Source organism: Hippocampus zosterae, chromosome 16 (assembly GCF_025434085.1).
Source record: "Hippocampus zosterae strain Florida chromosome 16, ASM2543408v3, whole genome shotgun sequence".
Lineage (NCBI taxonomy): Eukaryota > Metazoa > Chordata > Actinopteri > Syngnathiformes > Syngnathidae > Hippocampus > Hippocampus zosterae.
Genome location: NC_067466.1, coordinates 18,259,972 through 18,285,513, shown reverse-complemented (window position 1 = coordinate 18,285,513; position 25,542 = coordinate 18,259,972). Strand labels below are relative to the sequence as shown.

Sequence of the window (25,542 nt, the reverse complement as noted above, 5' to 3'; positions counted from 1 at the left end):
CCATGAGGAGTCGCCGTCGTGCGTCCGTTGTACTTCCTCCAATGTCGGTCGTTTTAAAAAAATGGATGTCAATGGCAAAAAACTAAGCCGTTGCTGCCAGCCAGGACCGGAAGGATCCGTTTCTTCTTTGCGAGCCTTTTAACTGGTCACGACAATCCCGATAAAAGCGGGCCAAATTCGACACCGCCACTTTTGGGCTGCGGCCCGGAGCGAAGCCAAATTGACTTTCACACCACAGCGTTGAAGTTTTGATCAACGTTTGAGTGCGGAATCAGACGTCCGGGGGTGCTCAAAGGCTGTGCAAGGGGTGCGGGGGGGCACTTAAAAGCATCCGTGGAGTTTGGGTTTCATTTACTGTGACATCAAGTTAAGTCAAGTGGTGGGGGGGGTCGTTCTTCAGAGAAAACCCCCATAAAATGAAGAAGCCAACAGCAGCTCTCCAGTTTGTTGACTCGGCCCCTGATTGTAGCGCCACCATTTTCTTTTACATGCCAATGATGGTCAGACGACACAAGCCCCCCCCCCCCTCCCCCCCAAAAAACGCAATTAATTCCAATTTGGAACATTCCCATCATCTCACGCAGTCCTGAGAACCTTTTGGAAACTTTGCCCACCCTTTGTAATCCTTGTACCGACTTGGCAGCTAGCTAGCTAAACAGGGCTATGTTGCTACTATTAGCCATGTTGCGCTAATAGTCTGTATTTTCACCAAAGCGTGCGGCGCATTTTTTTTTTTTTTTTTAAATCGGGACACCTTGAAACTGACAAAACCAAAAATTCTCCTCAGACCCACAGTCGCCATGACAACCGAGGCCTAAGCTCCCCTGTTGTTTGCCATTCAGCCACATTCAGCGACAAACAAGTGACCGTGTAAGTCAATTAGCTTGTTTTGGAAATATCTGCCGCGCCACCGCCAGTCACGTCGTGTCAACTCCTTTCCGCCTGCCTGTTGTTATTTCGTCGCCGGCAGTCTTAATCACCAAACCTTTTTTTTTTCTTTCCTCCCCTCTATCTCCCGACGCTCTCCTTTTTTTTCCTCGTCTGGCTTCAGCGGCCCTAACGTGGCGAACGAACGTGGCTAATGTGGATTAGCTATGCGCGCCGGCGCGGGCCAGGAATCCCTTTCGGCTTAACGGGGCGATTAAAACCGCCGCCACGAATCGCGCGTTTGTGAGCCCGCATGCGAACGACACCAAAAAGCCCGAGCTTTTCGTATTTACACATCCGCACCTTTCAGGGGGATCAGAGAAGAGATATTTAATCTGACCTGGAAAAGGAGATTTCCAGCCACGCCGCTAACAGATGTTAGACAAGGACGGGAATATCTGGGAGCGGCGTAACCTCGAGTCGGGATGGAGTGGACTTTGAAGTGGTGTACTTGTGTTGCCGTCAAATGAAATCGGAGGAATGGTGTTGATTTCGCAAAGTGTACGATATTTGGCTAGGAAACGGGGTGCAGCTCGGCCTGTGTTGGCGCCGTGTCAAACGTGCGGACGTCTGTGATCCAGGAAGTAGCCCGGTTTTCTTCTCGCGTGGGATTTTAGTTTCACAAATTTGCCCCTTGACTCTTTTCTTTTTCGGAAAGTACCACATTGAGTGTTTTTCGGAAAGAGAAGATGTGGCGCAACGGGATATGTTGCTATGGAAACACGTTGACCCTTTTCTGTTTAGGACAGAGCGGTGTCAATAGTTTGTCTTCTTTTGAGGAAACGGAGGAGATTGACCGGGACCAGTTTGAAGAGTCCAAATTATGCTGCTATGAAATTTAGGATTTATTTATTCATTCATTCATTTATTCATTCATTCATTCATCTTCCAAGCCGCTTGATCCTCACTAGGGTCGCGGGGGGTGCTGGAGCCTATCCCAGCTGTCTCCGGGCAGTAGGCGGGGGACACCCTGAATCGGTTGCCAGCCAATCGCAGGGCACACAGAAACGAACAACCATTCGCACTCACACTCACACCTAGGGACAATTTGGAGTGTTCAATCAGCCTGCAATGCATATTTTTGGAATGTGGGAGGAAACCGGAGCACCCGGAGAAAACCCACGCAGGCCCGGGGAGAACATGCAAACTACATACAGGGAGGCCGGAGCTGGATTCGAACCCGGTACCTCTGCACTGTGAAGCCGACGTGCTAACCACTGGACTACCGGGCCGCCAGGATTTATTTATTTAGGAGATATTCCATAATGTGTGGCTTGTGAGAACAACAAAAAACGCCTCGTGTACATACTGCAGCCTTCAATCGCCGCCGCGGCATGAACGGCGTCGCATTTAAGTGCCGTTGTCAGTACTCGTCAGGCTATCGTTTCCCAGACGACAAACTCAACCCTGAGCGCCGGGCATGGAGCTCCCGACTGCAAGAAACAATTTGATTCTTTCATCTCCATTAAATGAGTATCCACTACAGACGACGGCCCCCGGTTGCCACGGTGATCGCGGCGGCAGGCGCCGCGCGCCCGACAAGTGCCTCAAAGAAACGATTGTTTTGTTCCCGTGGAAATGTTTCTGTATTAAATTGAAGTCAAAAAGCCTTCGAGTATGCAGACTTCATTTTGGCTCCGTCCTCCTCGGGGGGGGGAGTTCTTGAGGTGCCTGCATCAAAACAAGCTTTAATAACGCGAAACTATTTCTTTTAATTAAAAACAAAAAACAAACAAACAACATTACAGTTGATGACGCAGCCCACACTATTTATGATTATTATGATTTTTTTTTTTTTTAACCACACCTGTAATTAAAAACGCCTCTGGAAAAAAAAAAATGGAACCAGACTGCTGTACGTTAACGAGAATATCTTCCGGGCGACTGCACGTCAACTATAATCGAATTGAAGAGCAATCATTTGCTTCCATCTTGATATCCATCCATCCATCCATCCATCCATCCATCATCTACCGCTTATCCGGGGCCGGGTCGCGGGGGCAACAGCTTTAGCAAGGAAGCCCAGACTTCCCTCTCCCGAGCTACTTCGTCCAGCTCTCCCCGGGGGATCCCGAGTCAATCCCAGGCAAGCTGGGTGACGTAGTCTCTCCAGCGTGTCCTGGGTCTTCCTCGGGGTCTCCTCCCGGTGGGACATGACCGGAGCACCTCACCGGGGAGGCGCTCAGGAGGCATCCGAATCAAATACCCAAGCCACCTCATCTGGCTCCTCTCGATGTGGAGGAGAAGCGGCTCGACTCCGAGCACCTCCCGGATGACTGAGCTTCTCACCTTATCTCTATCTATCTATGTCTTATCTATCATCTTGATATTGTGAAACGATTTTCTTTCGCGAGTGTCTATCGTTGGAGTCGGTCGCATCATCATTGGAGGCACTTGAATTGAACCGGATCGCATTCATCGTAATCGGAGTCGATCTGACGGCATCGTCAACTCCTAACTGGACATGACGTTGATTCGCCACCGAATTTGACGGAACCCTCTCACATCGTAATGAGTCAATCGTATCGTATCCCATCATAATTTGAGTCCATTTCATTTGAGCAAACCGCCTTGCGTCGTATCCCGAGAGTCATCCGGATCGGCGATTAATTTGACTGAATCGTATCGTAATCGGACTGAAGCGCGTCGCTAATCGAGTCTCTAATCGTATCGCGATTCCACTTCACCAAATCGTTTCGTCGTCATTAGAATGAGTCATTATGGTTGCATCTAAACTTTGACTGAATCGTCCCAAATCTTAATCCAACGGAATCCAATCCTGATTAGCTTCAATCGTTTCAGATTGCAACTTCCTTTGACTGAATCGTACGCCATTTTGATTTCATCTGTTTCATCGAGCGCTAATCATGGCGTCGCGGGTACGGCGTTTACCTTTGAAGAAGCAGTCCTTGCTGTGCACCACGTAGATGCGCCTCCTCTCGGCGCAGGCGGTCCGGTAAACCTCGCAGTGGTTCTCGTAGAAACGTCCGTCCGAGCCGCACACCGGCACGAAGGACGCGCGGCACTTCTCTTGACACACGCACTCTGCGCGGCCGGTCGTCGCCATCAGCACGCACTGGCGGCCGCGACCGCAGTAAGTCCTCCGGCACGGACTGCTGTCCTGGTCGGCGACGGCTGCAACGGAAAGGAACAACGGGGACGCTTCATGAACACAGGTCGATGGGGGAAACGGAGCGCCCCCAAGTGGTGACGCACGGTATTGCTCGAAAGGCTCATTTTTAAAAACCGAACCCTGCCTTGGAAGATGACTTTGAAACTCAAACCGGACATGGAAAGCAATCGTAAACGTGAGCCTCAACCTTGTTTTGAATTTGAAATTCTAACTGGAATATTTCATTTTGAACTCGCAATACTTTTATCAAAACCGTAATCCTGTCTTGAATTCTGAGCCCTAAACCTGATCTGATTTAGATCGAAGCTGGACTTGAAAACCGCTGCGCCGGACTTCAAATTTAACTTTGTAACCTTAACCCTGACTCGGACCGTGAAAGATGAATCCTGTCTTTAAATCCTAATTTGAAACCCTACCCCTGACTTGAAGCCCCACCTCCAAGCCCCAAGTGCACTTGCACATTGAATAAACTGAACAGCTGAAATTTATTTCCATTGCTTCCTATGGGAAACAAGTCAAATAATTAAAAAATAAAAAATTAAAAATAATTTTAAAAAATCAAGTCTTAATTATTGCATATTGTATCCGCCCGGGAGGGGCGTTCACTTGCCGACTTATCCCGTCGTACTAATTGCCCGTCGCGTCCCAGCTCTCTGAAGCATCTGTGGGAAATGCAAACTAGCCCCCACCTACGCCTGGGCGACCCATGTGCTCACTCCAAGGTCGATTACAAGACGGTTCGAGGTCTCGGGGGCGTGAGAGATTAAAAACGCTTAGTGGCCCACCGCCGACTCGACTTAGAAGCACGCAGCGCACAAGTTGCTAACAATACACAACATGTTTGACATTTTGCGCTCTTTCGGCAAGGCTAAAATGCTAAATCCTACCCCGTCTAAGCGGGTTCGAGTGGGGACTGCAGTGTTGTTTGTTCTTTATTTGCCATGTAAGACATCTCCCCGCGGGTGGTTGGGGGGGGGGGGCATTCGGTCGGAGGGCTGTAATGATCCATTTGTGGCACAATGGAGGCGTGTTTGTTCTCTCGTCTTATCTGTCTGACATTTTGAGAAGCTAACATGTTTATTAGCTTTTAAGAGGATGACGGCGTGATGACCGACGAGCGCCGCCGCTTTGCACTTTTGCTGCAGAGATGTGAGCTTTTTATACTTTTGGACTCGTATGGGAAAACGCAAGACAAGTGGCGCCCAGAAAAGGAGGGGCATGGAAACGAAACCGGTATCACGTTTGACACGCCCACCCTTAATTTTGCTTTGAAACTCAAATTGGAAAGACTGATACTGGCTTGAAACCTTAACTTGAGCCTAAAAGTGGCTTCAAAACATAGCTTGAAACCGAAACCCTGACTAAAAGCCCAACTTTGAAACGTATCCTAGCTAAAAGCCCAACTTGAACTGAAACTGTCACCTTGCGTTGAATGCACCCGCCACTTGACCCGGCAAAGCTTCGCCGCGTCGAGCCACTCAAAGGCCTGGATTGACTTGAAGCCTTGAGAGGAATCTCTTTAAATCCTTTTAGCGGCGTCCCGCAGCATTTTTCTATTGAATCGCTGGCGCTATTTGTTGTTGTTGTTGTTTTTTTCATATGTTTGCCCGCCGCCGCAGGCGCCAAAGGACACTCGCCAGCTTCCTAAAACCCGGCGCTCATCCCGCGAAGCCTCCGGGGGGTCCCCGCGTGACATTTTGAGTCATTTTTGAGTCAAAATGTGCTGACGCGGCGCGTTATTCGATTAGCGGGGTGAAGCGGCCCGCCGATAATTGAATTCGCAGAGGACAAGCCGTCAATGGGCGTCTCGTACGCGACAAAGCGCTCGCTGGGATGGAATATCAATGCAACACGACAACAAAAACTTGCAGGGTGAGACGGATTAGAATGTGAAATGATTTCTAAAAAGCGGAATTGTGGACGATATTATGACTGCGGGGGCGGCCCGGTAGTCCAGTGGTTAGCACGTCGGCTTCACAGTGCAGAGGTACCGGGTTCGATTCCAGCTCCGGCCTCCCTGTGTGGAGTTTGCATGTTCTCCCCGGGCCTGCGTGGGTTTTCTCCGGGTGCTCCGGTTTCCTCCCACATTCCAAAAACATGCGTGGCGGGCTGATTGAACACTCTAAATTGTCCCTGGGTGTGAGTGTGAGTGCGAATGGTTGTTCGTTTCTGTGTGCCCTGCGATTGGCTGGCAACCGATTCAGGGTGTCCCCCGCCTACTGCCCGAAGACTGCTGGGATAGGCTCCAGCACCCCCCGCGAGCCTAGTGAGGATCAAGCGGCTCGGAAGATGAATGAATGAATGAATTATGACTGTGATCATATGATGCAGAAGAAAAACGTACACACACAGACAAAAGACAAAAAAAACCCAAACCGTGTTGGTTGTTATTAATTGCTGGATGTTAGCATCGTGGCTATTAGCACGTTAGCATTTGATCAATTCTCATTTCATATCATACCGAACTACATCCTTACCAATCTGCCTTAGCGCTTTCTCTGCCCAGGTTGGTCCTTTGCGACCCGTTAGCATAGCAGCCGCTAACATGCTAGCATTTCAGCACTTCTTCTTATTGCGTTTCTCCGGTTCCTAAGTTGCTATCTTGCCATATATCAGCAGAGCACCTTTTTGCATCTTAGTATTTGATCAATTCTCCGATTCACCTTCCTACCTGCCCAGGTTGGTCCTTTGCGACCCGTTAGCATAGCAGCCGCTAACATGCTAGCATTTCATCACTTCTTCTTAGTGCGTTTCTCCGGTTCCTAAGTTGCTATCTTGCCATATATCAGCAAAGCACCTTTTTGCATCTTAGTATTTGATCAATTCTCCGATTCACCTTCCTACATAGCTAGGTAAATTAGCACTCCTTGGTAATTTGCGACGTAAATTGCCACGGTTTGTCGTGCAATAGCGAGTACTGCTGGTCTGGCTCTTCTGCTAGAGAATCGCTCATGGCCCCAGCGAAGATACTGTGGGGGGGGGGGGATAAATATCACCCTTGAAGATGCAGCAGATGGCGTGCAGCTGTTTGCAGCAACAAAAACAGAACAATTTGTATTCAGTGTGGATTACCGGCCATATGAGTGTTGTTTTCGACGCGTGGATGTGAAAGCAAAAAGCGGTTGCGCAAAAGTACTCGACGCCGCAGCCTTAATATGCTTCGCCGCGTGTTTTACCTTCTCATTAAATCGAGAAAAGTCTGATCGTTGCCTCGTGACGCAGGTGAAATCAGCTCATTTGCCTCTCGTCTGCTTTCAAGCACGCTTTGCCCGCACCCACTCACATTTCACACGCAAATTATTAATTGTGGACTGATACGTTTCTTTGGTAGCGATCATCACCAAGCCCGACGCAAAGACCTGGACAGAACCCAGCCGAAAACCAAGTCACAGACAAGTCAAAGTCCCTGAGAGTCGAGAACCAAGGCCCAAAATGACACAAATCAAGTCAGGAACCAGTCAAAGACGATCAGTTGCTAGGCCCAGTAACCCGAGGCTAGCCGATGTGCCGTCGGTAAACCGCAAGGGCCCATTTAGTTTTCTCCTCGTAGAAAATAGATCGAGTCCGCGTGGCGTTGTTGAATGCGCACGCGCTAATCCTTCCCGGTGCGCTTGTCTATTGATCCCCGCCAAGTAGACTGCATTCTGCTACTCACCGGAATGCCTTTGAGGTCCGCGAAATCCTCCTCACACGGACGGGGTTTAGCGGCATCTGAACCCCGACAACCGCAACAGTCCGCTTGAGACCTCGACACGGGGGCGTTCTTCATTCGGTGCACCGGCCATTATTTAAAACCCTACTTTGAAACCAGGTCTGTTTGCCTTGAAATATGAACAAGAAAATACTAACCCTTGTTGAAAACAGACACCGAGTCTTCAAAAGCTAATTTAAAACCCTGTCTGGAAAACATAACACTGCTTAGAACAAACTGGCCTGAACCCCTCATTTGAAAGCCAAATCGCTAATCCCTCATAAATCTGCCGTGACATCAGAATTAAAAACCCTAACAGTTGAAACAACAACCATATCATCGATGCTACTTTTGCTAGCTTATCTGTAGCAATATTACACCGGGCGCTCCACCCAGTTAAATACACTAGGTGTCATTCTCTTAGTTTGAGGTTTATTTTGACAGTACAGAACAACTTGAAGCCTCTTTGACAACACTTTCACTATTATTATTATTTTCCATAACGCACTCACTGGTTCGCTGTGGAATTTGAGCAGATTGGGTTACTGGAAACCTCAATCGCGTGCCGATGTTTGAGTAGTTATGTTAATCCGATTACCCTTTGGATGACTCAAATGAGTGAAAAAAACACATCATGGTCTTCATTTACATCACACGTGACAATGAACACTCACTCCCTAAAAAAAAAAAAAAAATCCCTAACAAACGAGGCTATGATTACAAATCACAAAAACATCCCTGAGGCGATATTAGCGCCCGCGCCGAGAGGCTTCGCTCCGCTCCGTCTAAATGTGGGCTTGACGACCAGGCAACTTTTCATGCCGGATTGTGGCCCCGTGAAGTGCGCCCGTAGTGATGAAATATTACAATCGCTACTAAAGTGTCTGTGGGGTCCTCTTTGGCTTGACATTATGGAGACAAAAGCACTTTCATATGCGATTAGCGAGGCAGCATTAGCCGGATGTCAGTGCCCGTTAGAAAGGGCAGCAGATAAACAAGTGACTTATGAGCTTGTTTGGGGAAGTCTCACACAAACACGCCCTTGTACATATTTATGTCGTTTCGGCGCCTCCCGAAAAGGAACGGCAAACATAAAGGACATAAAACGCAAACAATTTTTTCCAATAATGTGATAAGGACGTGACACAAATGTACAGGAGACCTTCCGCACTGTACCATTTTTGCATAAAGCGTTTTCATCCGGACCGGAGTCTAATCAGGATCTTGTTGAGGGGCATTAGCGTAGCTAACGCACACAAACTGTCCTACTATTGACTCGACGACTCCATTTTGAGTGCAAATAAAGCTTCCATTCCTACCAAACTGTACTTGTGACTCATACGGGAGACATTTGTCTCCCCGCAATTGATGCATGTTTGCTTGGAAAATCTGCATGCCTTCTTTAAGGCCTTGCAATTCCACCAGGAAGGCTTGCCAAGTTCAGCGAGGAGCTTGTGTCGGATCACGGGAGAGGAAGTTCAGGCAAAGTGCACTCAGCGTTTGGGTTTAAAAAGAAAAAAATATATAGTTGTGCTTTTTTAACTAAATGCAGGAGGAGAAAAAAAAGTGTACGGCGGGGGTGGAAGATATGAAAATAAAGCTTTCTGCCAGGGAAGGTTGCTCGCTTAAAGAGGAATACGCCGCTAACCTCATTGAGGATGCACTTTAATTGCATGCTAATGTGATTAGACTGTGAAATGTGAGTTGGGTGGGGTGGGGGGGAGGGGCTCATGTGCCGAACTCGGCAATCAGCACGACTCCTTAACGCAACGCAAGCGCCACTCCTGTCGATAGAGTCGCGTGAAACTGTTCAGCAAGCGTTATTGGCCTCTGTGGTGAGGAAACAGATTTTATCCAGTAGGAGAATGCGGGCATTGAGGAAGTCCCGACAAAGTGGAGATTGCAGCATAGCTCCAATGCAATTCAGGGGGGGGGGGGAAATACATCATATGACTGATGGTTTTGTATTTCTTTTCATCGCTATAATTTTTAAACTTTTTGATTTTATCGGATAGGAGACAGTGGGCAGCAAGGGGAAATAAGGGCGAGTGTCCGACTAATGTGGAGACCATGGCGTGCATATATTAATTCTGCAGCGATTAAAGTCACCAAGCGTCGTCAGCCTGTGGGTTTTCTACAAATTACAATTTTATCCAAGAGGAGACTGCGGGCAGCAACAAACAAAAAAGTCGTTTATTTATTTATTTATTTATGTATTTATTGCATGTGTGTGACAATTAAGAGTGTCATTTAAAAAAAAAAAACTTTCCCGTGGGGAAACATTACAACCTTCCCCTTTTCAGCAGAAATGAATCACAAACGAAGTGCGACATTCCAGTCACACAGGAAGTGATTCATCCGATCAGTAACCCTCCCCCTCCCCCTCCCCTCCCCTTCCCTTCCTGCCTCCAAGACCCCGTCCATCCTCATCCCGCACCTGACAGCATCAATACGAGAGAGAGAGAAAACAGGCCGGAATTAGATCGCGTGAATAATTCAGTAGCGTCGCCGCTCGCCTCCCATTCAAGTGACGGCGCTCGGCGACTTTAAATGGCGAGTCGCATCCCAGTTAGCGCACGAAACAGACGGGTACACGTTTTAGTCTTTTTGGATTCCTCTCATCATATCTCTATCATATCCGCGTGCACGCACACACACTCACTCAAACACTGAGACTCACTCGCTCACGCAGGCACATGTGGACACCCACACATGGGCAGACACACACACACACACATTAGGGAGTGCCGGCTTCCAACTGTCAACATCCCGGCGGCTCACTTGATGAGATGGCTCGCCTTCTGTTTTACATGCGACTTTCATTTATTCAATAGCTGCCTTAAAAAAAAATATATATATATATATATATATATATATATATATATATATATATATATGTGTGTGTGTGTGTGTGTGTGTATTATTTGCGTGTGTCGGGCAAGGGGGAGGGAAGATGGACGATGTCGAGTGGAAATAGGGTGTCAGGAGAATGCGAGGGGAGGCCTCACGAGGAGGTCAAGAAAACACAGGTTAGAAGGTGGAAAACCAAGTTAAAAAAAAAGGGGGGGGGCACGACCAGGGACGTGCTGGGACTGAAATTCTTCAAGGGAAACGTCACCACTGTGGGCAGAGAGTCAGCGAGACTCGAAAGAGTGATGATGGGAGCTTCTGAGGGACCATCACTGAGCGGTCATTGTTTGTTGCACACATGCACGTGTGGGGAGGGGGGGCTGGGGGGGGGCTCGAAGCAACAGCGGGCCGGGCTTGGATGCGCTGCAAAAAGTGAGGAATGAGTGAGGAAAGAGCCGCTGCGTTTCTCAACGCAGGCTGACAACAAGCCTCGGGGCCCCCGTGCAGATTTTGGACGGAGATCCGCTTTTGATGGGCGCAATTCAAGAGCTCGTTTGCCGCGGAAATGGCACAGCCCGATGTGAGGTCCGCCGCCTTGAACAATAGAAATGGGTAATGGAGGGGGGAAAAACAAAACAAAACACGGTACTTGAAATAATCCATAGTCCCGAAAAAGCACCCCGCCCCCCCAACTCAAAATGCTGCTAGAGGTTGAACATTTATGAACTCATATCGTAAAGAATGCCGTGTCTCCTGCCACCGTTTTTGCATTGTAACCAGCGCCTTGCACAATAGACATCAACCAAACTGTTCAAAAGAATCACCTTCCGTACCGCTTGATCCTCACTAGGGTCGCGGGGGGGTGCTGGAGCCCATCCCAGCCGTCTCCAGGCAGTAGGCGGGGGACACCCTGAATCGGTTGCCAGCCAATCGCAGGGCACACATAGACGAACAACCATCCACGCTCACACTCACACCTAGGGACAATTTTTAGAGTGTTCAATCAGGCTGCCATGCATATTTTTGGAATGTGGGAGGAAACCGGAGCACCCGGAGAAAACCCACGCAGGCCCGGGGAGAACATGCAAACTCCACACAGGGAGGCCGGAGCTGGATTCGAACCCGGTACCTCTGCACTGTGAAGCCGACGTGCTAACCACTGGACTACCGGGCCTGATATGTGTCCCGAAATACCTTTGTCACGCCACCAGTGCATCGTGTATTAATAAGTCGTGGGGGGGGGGGGGGGGGGGGCTTCTAGTTCACCCTCAGATGAATCCATCCGAATATAATGGAGCCGTCCCATCTCGTATTCATTAACAGCCCCGCAAACAATCCGCTAAAGACTCTGTGGATGAGCAGGCAGCAGCGTTGAATCAATAACAAGGAGATAAAAGGACTACGTGAAATGGAAGGGGGGTGGGGGGAGGGGGCGGAGGTGGTGGGTGTGTCATCATCAAGTGTCAAGGTCAGAGGGAGGCCGGAGCTGGAATCGAACCCGGTACCTCTGCACTGTGAAGCCGACGTGCTAACCACTGGACTACCGGGCCGCCTCAAAAGAATCAATTATGACAAAAAATAAAATAAAATAAATCCACTGGACAATTGATCACCTGCAATGCCAATCAGCCATCGCAACTGCCATTTTGCCCAATGGAAATGAAGACGGCAACCCGTCATAATCCACAGATATAAGAAAAAGAAAGAAAAGAAAAAGTGGTCCAGGTGGGTTCAGACTGGGGCCACGAGAGGAACGCTCAACTTCAATCACATCATCATCCATAATAGATGCCCAATGTAAATATCTCATGAAGGAGCGTCATGGAGAAAATGAGTTTGTACTTAACACACGCATGAATAGACACGCACACACACACACACACACACACAAAGGGCAGCTGCGGATGTAAAATTAATGCGCTTAATGGATGCAAGGTGCGAATGTCTTCTTGCTGCCGCCGTTTGTTCCGACTTAAACAGGACAGCTCGGCATTTTACCTTACATTCATTCTTAAATCTTAATATTTTTGTACACCGCCCAAAGAAAAACTTCTGGTCGCAAATGAAAAGACGGCAACTGTTTTGTTGTTGTTTTGGCAACGCTCAATACTTACTAAACTATTTCAAGCCATGGGCGCTATCGGCAGAATGTTGGACAAATAGCTTCCAAAGGCTTAGTTAGCATAATACGCGAGAGCAACAACGATTGTTACAAAGTTACTTTGTGACCCCAGCTAGCGAATTTTTGTTATGATGCTTACGTCGACTTTAGGAAGACTTTAGTGTTTGTTTCTTTGTATTTCTTGGATGATTTTGTTTTTTGTTTTGTTTTACGATGTATGGGTTTGCCTCACCTTCCATTTCTCAATATTTTCATATAAATGTATCTCTTCTTAAAGCAACAATAATTCACACTTTAGTTTCACGACATGAATCATATTTATTTTACTCCCCCCCCCCCCCCCCCCACCCCCACTCTTCCGACGACAATGTGTCATACGTTAAGGTTACGTTAAAACTTCCTTAACCGATGCAATTATCGGCATCATTAATGCTAACGCTTAGCCACCTAGCGTTGCGGGTCAAGCTTATATATTTTGACCGTTGCGACTTGTCAGCTCCAAATTGTTGACGTTAAAAGAAAATGAGGACGGTGGAATGTGCCAAGCTGTCTGAGGTGGAGTTGGGGGGGGGGCGGCGATGATACGATGAGTCCCCACGAGGCCTCGCGCGGTGGCCACTAAAAGCGCCGACCGACCGCAGCGCCCCCCCCCCTCCCCACGGAGTCATAAATCATTCAGGAAGATTCGGGGTTAGCCAAAGTGCACCATGGTTTTTATTTCGACGACGTGCCGACGCGACGACATCCGCCGCCGTCATAAACTTTGCATCAGGCCGTTAGCCATCCACCGGCGTTAGCTCCGTTACCCCCTGAGGTATAAAAAAAAAAGGGGGCGTTGCGTATGACGTGTCCATCGACCGGGACGGTTGCCATGGTTACCCGCTGAAATGGCAGCCCGCTACCCAAAGAGGAACCTCGCTTTCCTCTGAAATGCTAGATCGATGCAGATGGAATTTGAAAAACTTTGGCTGAACTTTAGAGTGTCGGGAATGTGCTAGCAGCAGATATTCCAAAGTCCAAGAGGCGCTTTTGTAAGGCCACCGTCAAGTTCCTCTTGACACAGCAACACAAATAGTACGCAACACGGAGACATTTAATCACGTCCAGCTTTGCGCGGGATTTTACGTTCCTGAGATTTGCATTTTTATGGAGTTCGGGTGGCCTTGGCTCGCCCTTAACTCCGTGTGAACACGGCAGCCAGGAGATAGCGACGTTAATTAGGGAACGGCGGTCGCAGCGCCACAATGGCAACGGGTGCTCAATGGCTCCATTGCGTTATCGCTAATGGCTTCAAATTGATTAATGGACACGACTTGCCAGCAAGAATGCTGAGCCCGACGTTCCTTTTGATTAAGAAATTAAGAGATGGAATTCATCAGAGGGGGGAAAAAAAAAACCTACAATCATTTAAGATTTTTTATTTTATTTTTTTAAGATGGTCAGACATTTCAAGGTCCTCCTTTTGGACACGCGCCCATTTCCAAAATGTCACCAATTCTTTTTCAGTTGATTTGTACAGGTTGCAGCTCATAAAGTGTAGGAAAGGTCTTTCTTGGCCATATTTTTTCCAAATCACAAAAAATCTTGCATTTGAACGACGTGTGTGGTATTTTTTTTTACATCTGCCGTAGGCTGTTCTACATACTCGCGTGTGCGTCTACCTAGCAACAGCACGCACCCACTCATATTTAATGGCCACGCAGTGATTATGGAAGTCAATTATGGATGAAAAGAAGAGTGCGCAAAGATCATTAAGACACGTCGGATTTAAAGCACACAACTTTATTTATATTGTGATTATTACAGACGGATTGCTTCGTAGCCGTATTTTATCAGTACGCCTACGCCGCCGCTTCACGGGAACTTGCGTGTAATCGGGGCAATCAATCAACTGCGGACGCGAATGCACACGCGTCACCCCCAAGCCGCCCGGCAACGGCATCGTTTGTTTGGCCGGCGGGCCCACGCAGCCTCCAGGGAGTTATCAAGAGACTCGCCGTCACATGACGGCTTATCTCCACATCATTAGTAACGGCACACGCTTGACTCATCTTCATCATTACGCCGCGGCGGTTCTTACTAAAACAGAAATGTCAAGAGCCGGATTCTGATTGATCCAGCTAACCCGTAAGCAGTCGCGGCAGTCCTCGATTAAGGACGTTTTCCGTTTTCGTTAGCGTAGCGTAACGTTTGTATGCTGCTCTTGCGCTATTGCCGGGGAGTTTTGAGGGCAAATGGGATGGGCCCCCTGGGAGTTTGCCTCGCAACAAATTCAGAGCGGGGATTCAAATTTGACACTCGCGCAGCAATTGTCATTTTCTCCTCTCTTCTTCTGCTGTGTGTTCCCCGAGTTGTCGTAGACTTTGGGGCAGGTGTGACTGTGCCCCATGAATTTTGCCCCAAAACAAAAATGGATCTTTTTCTGTCTGTGTGTGTGTTTTTATTTTATTTTTTTTAATATATATATTTCGTCCACTTCCTTTGTCTGCTATGCTGGGCAATGGAACTGTTTTCCCCAGTTTGCCATACACTACTGCGGAAAAATCATTGTGGTCAATCGAATTCTGCCTAGCAACAATGACAGATTAGAAATTAAAAAAAAAAAAAGATTGTGCCAAATAAATTCTGCCAAGCTACAAATACATACAGTCGGGTGTATTCAACTGGGACATCATTGTGTCATTTGCCAAGACTCTGCCACGTCTCCCCGGTCCACAGGTGTCAAACTCAAGGCCCGGGGGCCAGATCTGGCCCGCCACGTCACTTTATGTGGCCCGCGAAAGCAAATCAGACATGTCAACTTCCATGATCCGTGCAAAAATCTCGACCAAAATTAACATTCTCATGCGTAATAAATGAGAGATATTGTGAGCATTTGTTGCCAAAGCCCTCATTACAGTTACTTCCACAAACATGTGAATAAACCGTTGTTCATGACTTCCTGATATGGTTTCAGTCATAACGGCCCTCCAAGGGAAACGCTAACTAAAATGTGGCCAGCGACGAAAACGGTTTCGACACCCATGCCCGAGTCCTTTTGTCCGTCGTGCAGATCGCCTCCAAAATGCGGCGGAAAGTCTCGCCCCCCCCCCACCCCCCCATCCTGCCATCTGCTCAATATAATAGTTGCAAACATTTTGCCAAACATTAAATTGAGACTGAAGTTTTGTCTTTGTCTCCTGCAGAGCACTTTGTCACACGCAAGCTAAAATGCTGTTGTGTCCCAAAAAAAAAAGTGCACGTGGATAATTGCCGCACTGTACCCTTTAAATTGCAAGTGTTGCGGCCGATCCCGGTGACATGACATGCTGATACCGCTTTCCCTGATCCACACAGCAGCCTCCGATGCGGGAGATGGATGGCTGCGAGGAGTCCCCGAACAATATAGGAGGCGCTCAGCCGTATAATAAGTGATAAAAGCCCGCGTATTCGCCCTCCAGACTTTTTTTTTTTTTCTTCCCACCTCCCCCCGGCGGAGCTCGATGGGGGGGCTCATTTCTCTTTTGGACAAGCGAGAACCGCTCAATCTTCTTTTTACACACCCTAAAAAGCAGCAATCTGGCACCCGCAACTTTGGCGTTGAATGATGCGGACGCGGGCCGAGTCGCACGTGAAAAGTGCGGTGTGGTAAAAGTCACTTTTGGCAACTGCCCTTCAACTCAAACGAGAAAAAAAAACTGGATGGAATCCCAGGATAAGTGGCGTATTTTTGCGTTCGATGAACAATCAGCGATCATTACGATTTCAATTTGCAGGAACGGCGGCGACAATCCAATCAGCGATTTCACAACGATCACATTTATCACAGTTTAGCTTTCAATGAATCTGACGCATTTTTTAAATTGGTTGACTCGTTGTTGAGGTTTAAGAAAGGAAAATTGATTCGCCGACGACCAAATGTTCCAAGAACGTAACTAGCATGTGTTTGATTTTTACGAAAAGGCACAAACACGTGTCGATCGACATCAAAGATCGTTTTGAACCTATCGTTCAGTACCAGAGTTTGCTCACCGATTAACCGACCAGTTCTCGTGACACCGACGGCAATTATTCTAACGTGTCTGTTTTCATAAACATCAGACAATCGTGAAAGACGTTGGGGGGGTTGGGGGGGAGGAGTGGGAGGGGCTTGCGTCATTCTCCTCATTCGGTGAGAGTAGGGAATATTAAAAAGTGTCCTTGTCCGACGCTTGCCCAAAGGCGTCGCCCTACCAAGCCACCAACCCCCTCCGCCCCTCCGCCCCCCCCCCCACCCCCACCCCCCGTCCCTTTAGCCTTTCATCCCTCCAATAACGGGACCTTCCCAAAGGGCTCCGAGATTGCACACGGCTCCTTTAGAAGTTAATTACACCGTAAAGTAGCGCCGTTTACACGCCGTAAAAGACGCCGCTGGGTGATTCGGTCTGCATTCTAATGGAGTCATCCCTACTAAAGGGGGGCTGGGGGGGGGGGGCTTTATCTGTTCACGTGATCCGGCAATAGTTAATGCGGAGCAAGCAGATCGCCGCCGGTGCTTAAAGACAATGTATGAAATCGACCAAAAGTGTTTACGTCTCAGGGAAAACGCCCGACGTATTGAGCGGCATGATTGCAAATATGCAAAAAAAAATGAGAATCAAGATGGTGGACGCCCACAACAGGGCCGAGAAATCTCAAGTCAAACACGCAGGCCGACGAGCTGCTCTCGCATCAATGATCACTCTTGCTCAAATGTTTAGCACCGCAGACTGACAAATCGCTTTGGGCTCGGACGATTTTATGAGCAACCGCAGCGGTCCTGTCAGATCGGAAAAGTCGTGAAATGAAAGCTAATGGTAGGGGGTGGGGGGGAAATCAGGGCGGATTCTATTGTCCGTATTGATTGTTTTGCAATCAAGACCGATCCGCATTTCCGTGGGACGTGCCAGTTTGTGACGGTCGATTGATTAGAGGCTGGACCGTCCTCACTGATGATCCTTCACCTTGAATCAAGCCTGGTGATTGCGACTCATCGTGCAGCCAAGCAATCAGTCGCTCTCGCAAATCAAAGCCCCCCCCCCTTGCTATCTTTGACCTGTAAAATCTAAAATTAGCCCCTCCTTTTACCAATATTTCCGATTTGTTCATAGTTAGCATGTTTGGGATTGGACGGCGTTTTCCAAAACAACTCCATCGGGGGAATGATGTACTCCCCCACCGGCAGCTTGCTAGGGCTATAAATATCACTTGTCAAGCTAACGGCCGTCCCCTCCGGAGAGCAAGCGGGGTGGAGAGAGAGATTGCGAGGGAGAGCGAGCTAAGGGGGGGGGGCGACAATAAGACCTACATCAGCTCAGGTGGGATCGCTCGCCAAGTCAAACGAAATCCGAAAAAAGACCGCTAGATGTTAGCACGGGAGAATGCGCGGTTTACACTCCACGGTGAAGCTGAGGGGTGGGGGTGGGGGGGGGGAACTGACAATTGAGTCTTCAATGAACTTGTTTTTCCAAAACATTGACAACTTGGTGTCTTCAAAAAAAAACACACAGAAACTTTCATCGGCAAATATTGAGAACAAAAAAAAAAGGAGGGTGGCAGACAACAACAGTGTTGATAAACTTCTGCGGTATAAGAAGCTTGCAATTTTCTAGCAGTCAATTTATTTTTTCTGAAGATTTATGGGAGTTTTATTTCAATCGAGGCAGTTTGGGGAAGATTTATGGTCGTCATTTATTTATATGGGCACCCTTTTGGTGAATTTGCGGTTGTCTTTGAAATAAGACCACTGCGATTGTGTGTGGGGGGGGGGGGCGGGATTTATAGTTGTTTTATATGATCCTGTGCAATTGGTGAGAGATTTATGGTCACACGTTTTCTAAATCGACACAGCTTTTAGAGGATTTACAATGCCGTGTTTTTTGTGAACGTGCGATTTCGGAGGAATTTTTGGTCTTACTTTTGAAACGATGTTACTTTTTGAGTGGTTTGTAGTAATTGTATGCATTTATTGTACTTTTTTTTGGTCAAAGTGCGCATTGGGAGCTTTACGGTAGCGCTATTTTAATTTGGGCAATTTTGGGGTGATTAATGGGAGTCTTATTTTGTTCAAATTGAGTGTAATTCATGGCAATAAACAGCAAGAGAACTCTTACTCCAGAAAAAAATAAAAAGAAGTAAAAAGTTCCACTTTCATCTCCCTCCTTTAGCGCTCCGTGCTCCACACTGAAGGAGAGAAAGTAGGCAGCTGGTTCGCTCAGAGGTAATCCTCCGCAGCACGGCAGGCCGCGAGTAGCCTCTGGGCAGCCGCTCGGGGAGGCAGAAGGCTCTTTGGCCGTGAATCTCCCGCCTGGCACGATCGCTCGAAACTTCACCCAAGTCTCAAAAGTGCCTCGGGGAGTCGACCGGTAGGGTCAGGGGGGCGAGCACGTCGTCCGGTATGAGATCGATAACGTCCACGAACGGAATCGCGGATGGCTGCGCGTTCACGTTTTGATTTGAGGAGCTAATAAAAGGTTGAGGTTGTGGTGAGCAGTTCCGTTTCGGAGTGGAAAAATGACATTAGGCTTATCTTAACTGAAGAATTTTAATCACTTTTTTCATTGAGGATCGAGTTTTGGTCAAGATCATCCTGACCTAAGTACGTTGTTAAAAGAGCTGATGGGTCATATGCTAAGGTTAGCTCAATGTAAGCATTTTGTTAAGGAGATAGTGAGCAGTTTTTTAAAAATCGTCCTGGGACCTTTTTTTTTTACTTAAAAGGGAATTAATGGGCGACAAAGTGCGTTGAATGCGAATATCAGCAGGCCTCCTGTGGGCCCAGATTAACTATTTACAACTACATCCAAAGATAATGCGCCATCATTTCAGCCACCCAGCCTCGGCTCTCTCAAAATAACAGTGAGATGGACTATTAATGATACATGAATGTAATTACATTTCTCCAAGCGCTTTTTGCCTAATAGGCCCACAGAAGGATGAGGGGGCGCATGGTAATTAAGGACTTTAAGCTTCTCGGTCGTGGGCAGACATCGTTTATGGCGTTCAGGCAAATAAAAGTGTGCATTTTCACCGGCATGATTTCATGGCTCGCACCGTAAACAGGAGAGAGAAGAGAGAAGGAGAGGGAGGATGAACCATTAAGGCGGGAAATCGAGTGTTCGGTTTGGGGTTGGCGTAATTGTAGCATTTTAGGTTAAAGAGCTAACAAGAGGTATTATGTTGGTGGTATGTTTAGTGTGACATAACAGCCCTGGGGTTATGACAAACATAACATTAACACTCTGTGCTAACGGCTCATGTTAGGGTTAGCATAATGTTGACTTTTTTTTTTCTACACAACAGATGTGTTACACAATGTTAGCTCAAAAGCTAACAGGTTTGGAGGTCATTCTTAGCTTCATCTTTTTGGGGGTTTTTGTTCAAGAGCAAACAGCAGGTGGTTAAATGGTTGGTTAAAGAACTAACAAGAGGTTTTACGATTAGCACAACATTAGCATCATAGTTTAGGAGCTAACACTGTGTCTTATGTTAGGGTTAGCGTGACGTACGCTTTTTTTTTGGTCAAAAACAGGTACTTTGAGTTTAGGTTTCATATAACAATTAAATATTTTTAAATGGTTTAGGGATTAGCTTCAGTATAATGTTAAAATTAAAACAGACATCTCTTAAATTGTTTGTTTGTGAAGGTTTCGCTTCATGTTAGCAAAATGTTATCGTGTTCAGCGAACTAATGCGGAACCCAAATCAACACAAACGTGACTCGTGGCTCCAGTGAAATACGGTGTGTCAAAGTAATTGCTGGCGTTTACGACTCATCGACAAGCAACGGTGGTAGCCGTTACACTTTTACGGCATCGCACGTCAAAAACAAATCAAGAGTCAATCGCACATTAAGGACAAGACAGGCCAGGGAAAAAAAACTGCCGCAGGTCATAAAAGCTAACAACTAAAGCCTTGACGTGGCACTTGTCTCGCAATACGTTCCGTCGGTCAATAGAGTTGGTATGCTACGTAGCGCTGCGTCTCAGCGCTACGTAGCATTTTTTTTTTTCTTCACTGCAAGAAATCGTCGTGAATGACTGCCACAAAGACAATGATCGAACAATCAGACGGGGAGCTAGCTGGCTATAAACGTCGGTGGAGTGCCATTCAATCAGCTGCCTGGTGCCATTATGGCGTCCTAATGGAACCTTCTAGTGTTTCGTGCCTCATACAAGTCGCCTCTTAGGGGTTAAGAATGTATGATACCTCAAGTTTTGTCATTACTCAGGTACCTTGAACAGGACACAATTGAATGATACGCAAGGGGGAGAAGGCGTATTATTATTATTATTATTATTTTACAGGGTAAAAGGCCCATGCTCATCTATGGAAAAATAAGGACCAATAAATGTATAGTCCTCAAGAATTTATATGGTGAGAAAACAGCGTTTTAGTGAGTTTTTCACCGACACTGTCAGCACGAACGTGCCTTTGGTATTGCATTTCGCTCGGCAAAAGTGGCGCTGACGCCTCTCACCTCTTGGCGCTCTTTCCGCCTTGGCACAAATTGGTCGGCCCCCTTATCCGCCACCGTCCCACCCTCCTGGGAATGACAGCTGAATTATGTTTTTTTTCCAGCGGGGAGACAGCTCATTCCGCCGCGTCAAAATAAGCACCCGAGCCCCAATCTGATTCCCGCCGCATCCTAACTGCCACTGCTTAGTACGGCAAGTAGCAATTTCATTACCCTCTGTCTTCGCCCAACGCTGACGTCCTTAACTGATGACACCCAACCTCGACTCGGGAGGATCCTCGGGGGTCGCACCTGCGGTGCCGCCATTACGCCGTTGCCATTTGCGCAAATTGCTCCATTTGTGTTTGAATACCAAATGCCGTTGCGGATCGCCTTCGCGTCGGGCCTGAATGGAGCCGTTAAGATGGCGGGTCTTTGCTGCGATGGCCGCCGATTGCGCCCGACGGTAACGAAAAATCAAACATCCCGTCGCTTACGTGTGGTGTGGTTATTGCGAAACGGAATTTAGCTCCGGTGCGGAATGGAGATTTTTTTTTTTTAGCGATTAGCGATTGGACATGCTTTGGACAGTGATGAGACGTGTTGCCGTAATTATTAACAACAGCCAGGTCCTGTAAAGTGAGCGGTTGGAGTTCAAATCATATTCAGTCGACCTCAATTCGAGGCAAACCAGCCAATGAATAATTACAAAAATAAAAAGAAGTGAAATGCAAATGTTTTACTTCTTCTTTTTTTTTTTTCTACATCGCATTATAAGTCATTAAAACAGCTCGACTGCCAAGTGTGACCAGTTTTGTTGACCCGCTTTTATTGCAGTCCGCCCGCCTCCATCTGGATGTTATTTACCACACATTGAAGAATACATTATTCAGAAGGAAGCGGCACCTGCAGCTTTTTTTTTTTTTCAATTAATCTTCATGCATTTGAAAACAGCTCCTCAGATCACGCGCTTTTATAAATAGATTCTTGTATATGCGACGCTGCTGTGAAGTTATTCTCGGACACTCGGAGGATATGTCACGTCTTTGACGCGCCTTTGCATCGTCAATTGAAAGGGAAGGTGGGGAAAAAAAAATCACGTGAACATTGAGTGGGTGTGGAAGTGATTGAATTTGAAAGCGAGCGCTTGTTAAATCCCAAATTCTGTTTGTTTGGGGGGGGGGGGGGGGTCCACCGCTGAGGTTTTTACCTCAAGACGCGGAATAATATTGGGAGGATAAGTTCAAATCGATTGCTTTATTTGAAAATCATACGAAAATTGTAATTTTATGAAATGACCGTGAAATTTGGCAAATGTATTTTTGCTCGATAAAAATGTAGCAATTTTAAATGAAGTTACTTTTTTTTTTTTTTTTTTGAGTGGGCATCAAGAGAATATCGTCATACGTCGTACGTGAGATTTTTCTCAAAAGAAAAATCGTAATAAAATGTAGCCACGATCGTATTGCGTGTGAAAAAAAAGAGGCGATTTTACTCAAATCTTTTTTCGACTCAAACATCAGGATATTAAAAGAATGCAACACTACATTTGAAAGGAAAGTATTGTCGCTCGTTAACACTCCAAACGCCCCCTCTCTTAAAATTCGGTTTGTATCGAGACCTTACGAAGCAATCGCAAATGTTACGAAATTTGGACGCGATGTATCGTCGGGCGGACGTGCACCCGCACGCAACCAGTTGCTCGGGATGCGATGCGAGCAACTAGCTGTGTGCACCTGCAATTATTGGACCGCTGCTAACAGGTTAATTGATCTTGTTATCTCTGGGAAACAAGCACCGTTTTGATAACAAGGTAATCACCCCACCTGCTGCTGCTGTTTGTTTATTGGTGTGTGTGTGTGTGTGTGTGTGTGCAGGGCAAAAAAAAAAAAAAAAGCAGATGGCCTGAATGTCTTTAACTCCGACATGGCAGGTTTTTACTCGTGTGGTAAACCGATCACGTTTTGCTTTCAACTTTAACGACACAAGCTGGAAGCAATAAAAACAACGCGCATGTTTCGGACGCCGCAGTTTCGCTATTCAAACCACGAACGTTCGGTCTCAAGAGACAAGTAGAATTACGGTGGCCCCCAAGGGGCTAAAAAAAAATAAATAAATCAATGCCGGACTGGAAAGCTGGGACTTTTTTCATGTTAAACATCATCTGTTTTTGTAAAATGTATCAGTCTCATGATATTCTCTTGAAATGACGTTTTTCCTGGAAAGATTGTCATTATCGTCCAAAATGTTTCCTTGTAAAATCGTGTCATGTATTTCCTTCGTGTGCGATCCTGACTTTATAAGGTAATGTTTGTTGCTTGGCTGGTAAAATAGAATAGCTGAAGATGACAACTTCCCGCTCTTCTTTTTCCCTGCCATCAACCTCTTAAAATCATAACGTCTCACCGTTCATCTCAAAAACAGATCACAGCGCACACAATACATGATTCATACGAAGCAAGCAAATCTTTTCTCAAGTTTAAAATCAGCATGTGGTCCAAAGTGCGAAAAACAGAACCCGCCCCCCCAAAAATAAATTCCCAAATATGACTCATCATCAACATGGCTTTTGACGCCGTCGTGTCTTCTCGAATACAGCGACAACATCCTTCGTGGGAGTTCCGCGAGAACGCCTCATAAGTGTTGTCGCGACTCAACAATTAATTCCTCAATTGATGAGCTGTCAGGTTTGTCGCGGCGCGTGCCAGACAGGTGGCGAGCCAGCCTGGATGCGGGCCAGGCGCCTAATAGAGATGGCTCGCGTCGGGCGTGACAGCTGGCGACGCTGGCGGCAATGTCGTCATCGGAAACGGGCTTGCGTTTGGGTTCACAACGGGAGCCTTTAAATACGCGGGGAATTAGAAACTGGTGCTGTGATACGAAAAAATCTAATCAAAAAATCTAATCAAATAAATGAAGCGTCATGCTTATGCACCCTAACATCTGCCAAGCGAAAACTACGATGTTGGGGTAAGATTTTTTCTTATTTTGAAACAATCGTCTTATTTTGAATGCTGGAGTACACACAAGAGTCTACCTCTCTGCCATTCGAATTTCTGGCTCTCACGGCAGGGGGAAGTAACTTGCGAAAAAAAATAAAAATAAAAATGTGATTTCTAATCTTCACGTCGCCTTTCTTTGTCTCGCGACTGCTACGAAACTGCCCCCTTCTTCCGCTCCGCCTGATGTTTTCGAAGAATTCATTTTCACCGCCGGCGCTCGGACACGTTGAGCGAGGCCGTGTCGTAAATCTCCCCGCCGAGGAAGAGGAGCGAGAAGACGAAGAGGAGTAATTTCATTAAACCGAGCGACCATAAAGATCAGCCTGACATAGCGAGACCTTATCAAAGTCATAAAAGTGAAACGAAGCTTTGTTCAAGGCCCGCTCCCCGCCTTACGTTGACAAGAAAGAACGTTGACAACATGAGCTAGCGGCTAGCGCCGCGGACTAGCGGCTAGCCCGATTCACTTTTTAACTTAATTTTGCATCTTGGGGGGGGGGGGGGGGGGGGGGACTATGTGAATAGTTTTGTTTGTTTGTTTATTGAACATAAAACATATACAGAAATAATTTGACAGTAAATAAGGTAGTTGAATCCACAACGAATGTGCTTGTTGAGTTTGTAATTCCCCCATGACAACGGTCGACTTTGACCACGGTGCTTCTCAAGTCGATTAATCGGTGACGGTCACAAGCGGGTATCCCGAACCACGCCGCCGTGCTTGGATGAATCAGACTTTGCACTATGAACGATGAATACGCAGCAAGCGCCGCATCGCGGGTGGCATTTCCAAATAACAACTTGTGTTGAAATGTCACAATATCCGCCTGGCGGGAAAGCGCCGCTTCCTGCAAAAAGCGGGGCCGGCGTGATGAATGCCACCCGCGTCACGTGACGCAAACAAGTCGGAGGAGGAAAAGGTGAATACGAAGCGCCGCAAAGCTGCAAACTTGCACAGACATGCAGAGAATGTAAGCAGCAGTGGCGCGAGTGAGACAACGGGATGCGGCTCGGCATACAAACGGGCGGCGAGGTAATTAGTCCCGCGGGGCGAATCGGCAAATTCCAAAACCAATGAAAGCCCCACGACGAGAGAGCTGCGCCCAAATAAAATCGTCCTCTACAAAAGATAATAACGCTGACTCGGCAAGTGAGGCTTTCAAACTTTAATGCCGGCTTGGTGTGTTCATAATAAATGAGCCCACGAGTCACAAAAAAAAAAATAAAAGAGGAAATGAACGCCGCAACCGTTGATGCTGATTGTATGTTAGCGTTAAGCTAGCTAGGACAAATTATTTGTTTTTTAAATCGACAAGGCATCGTTGTCAATATTGCACCAGTTACGTTTATATCATTCTGGCGTCA

The 25,542-nt window shown here is 47.1% G+C and overlaps 1 protein-coding gene and 1 long non-coding RNA gene across 2 annotated transcripts in view; both read right to left on the bottom strand.

Moving 5' to 3' along the window:
- The window catches only part of LOC127588604 (uncharacterized), a 57,215-nt gene extending 43,010 nt beyond the window's left edge, over window positions 1-14,205 (bottom strand). Inside the window, exon 1 of the long non-coding RNA XR_007959134.1 lies at window positions 14,037-14,205. This is a non-coding gene — a long non-coding RNA (uncharacterized LOC127588604). The remainder of the gene's footprint in view (window positions 1-14,036) is intronic.
- fstl4 (follistatin-like 4) overlaps window positions 1-25,542 on the bottom strand; it is a 125,200-nt gene that overhangs the window by 86,712 nt on the left and 12,946 nt on the right.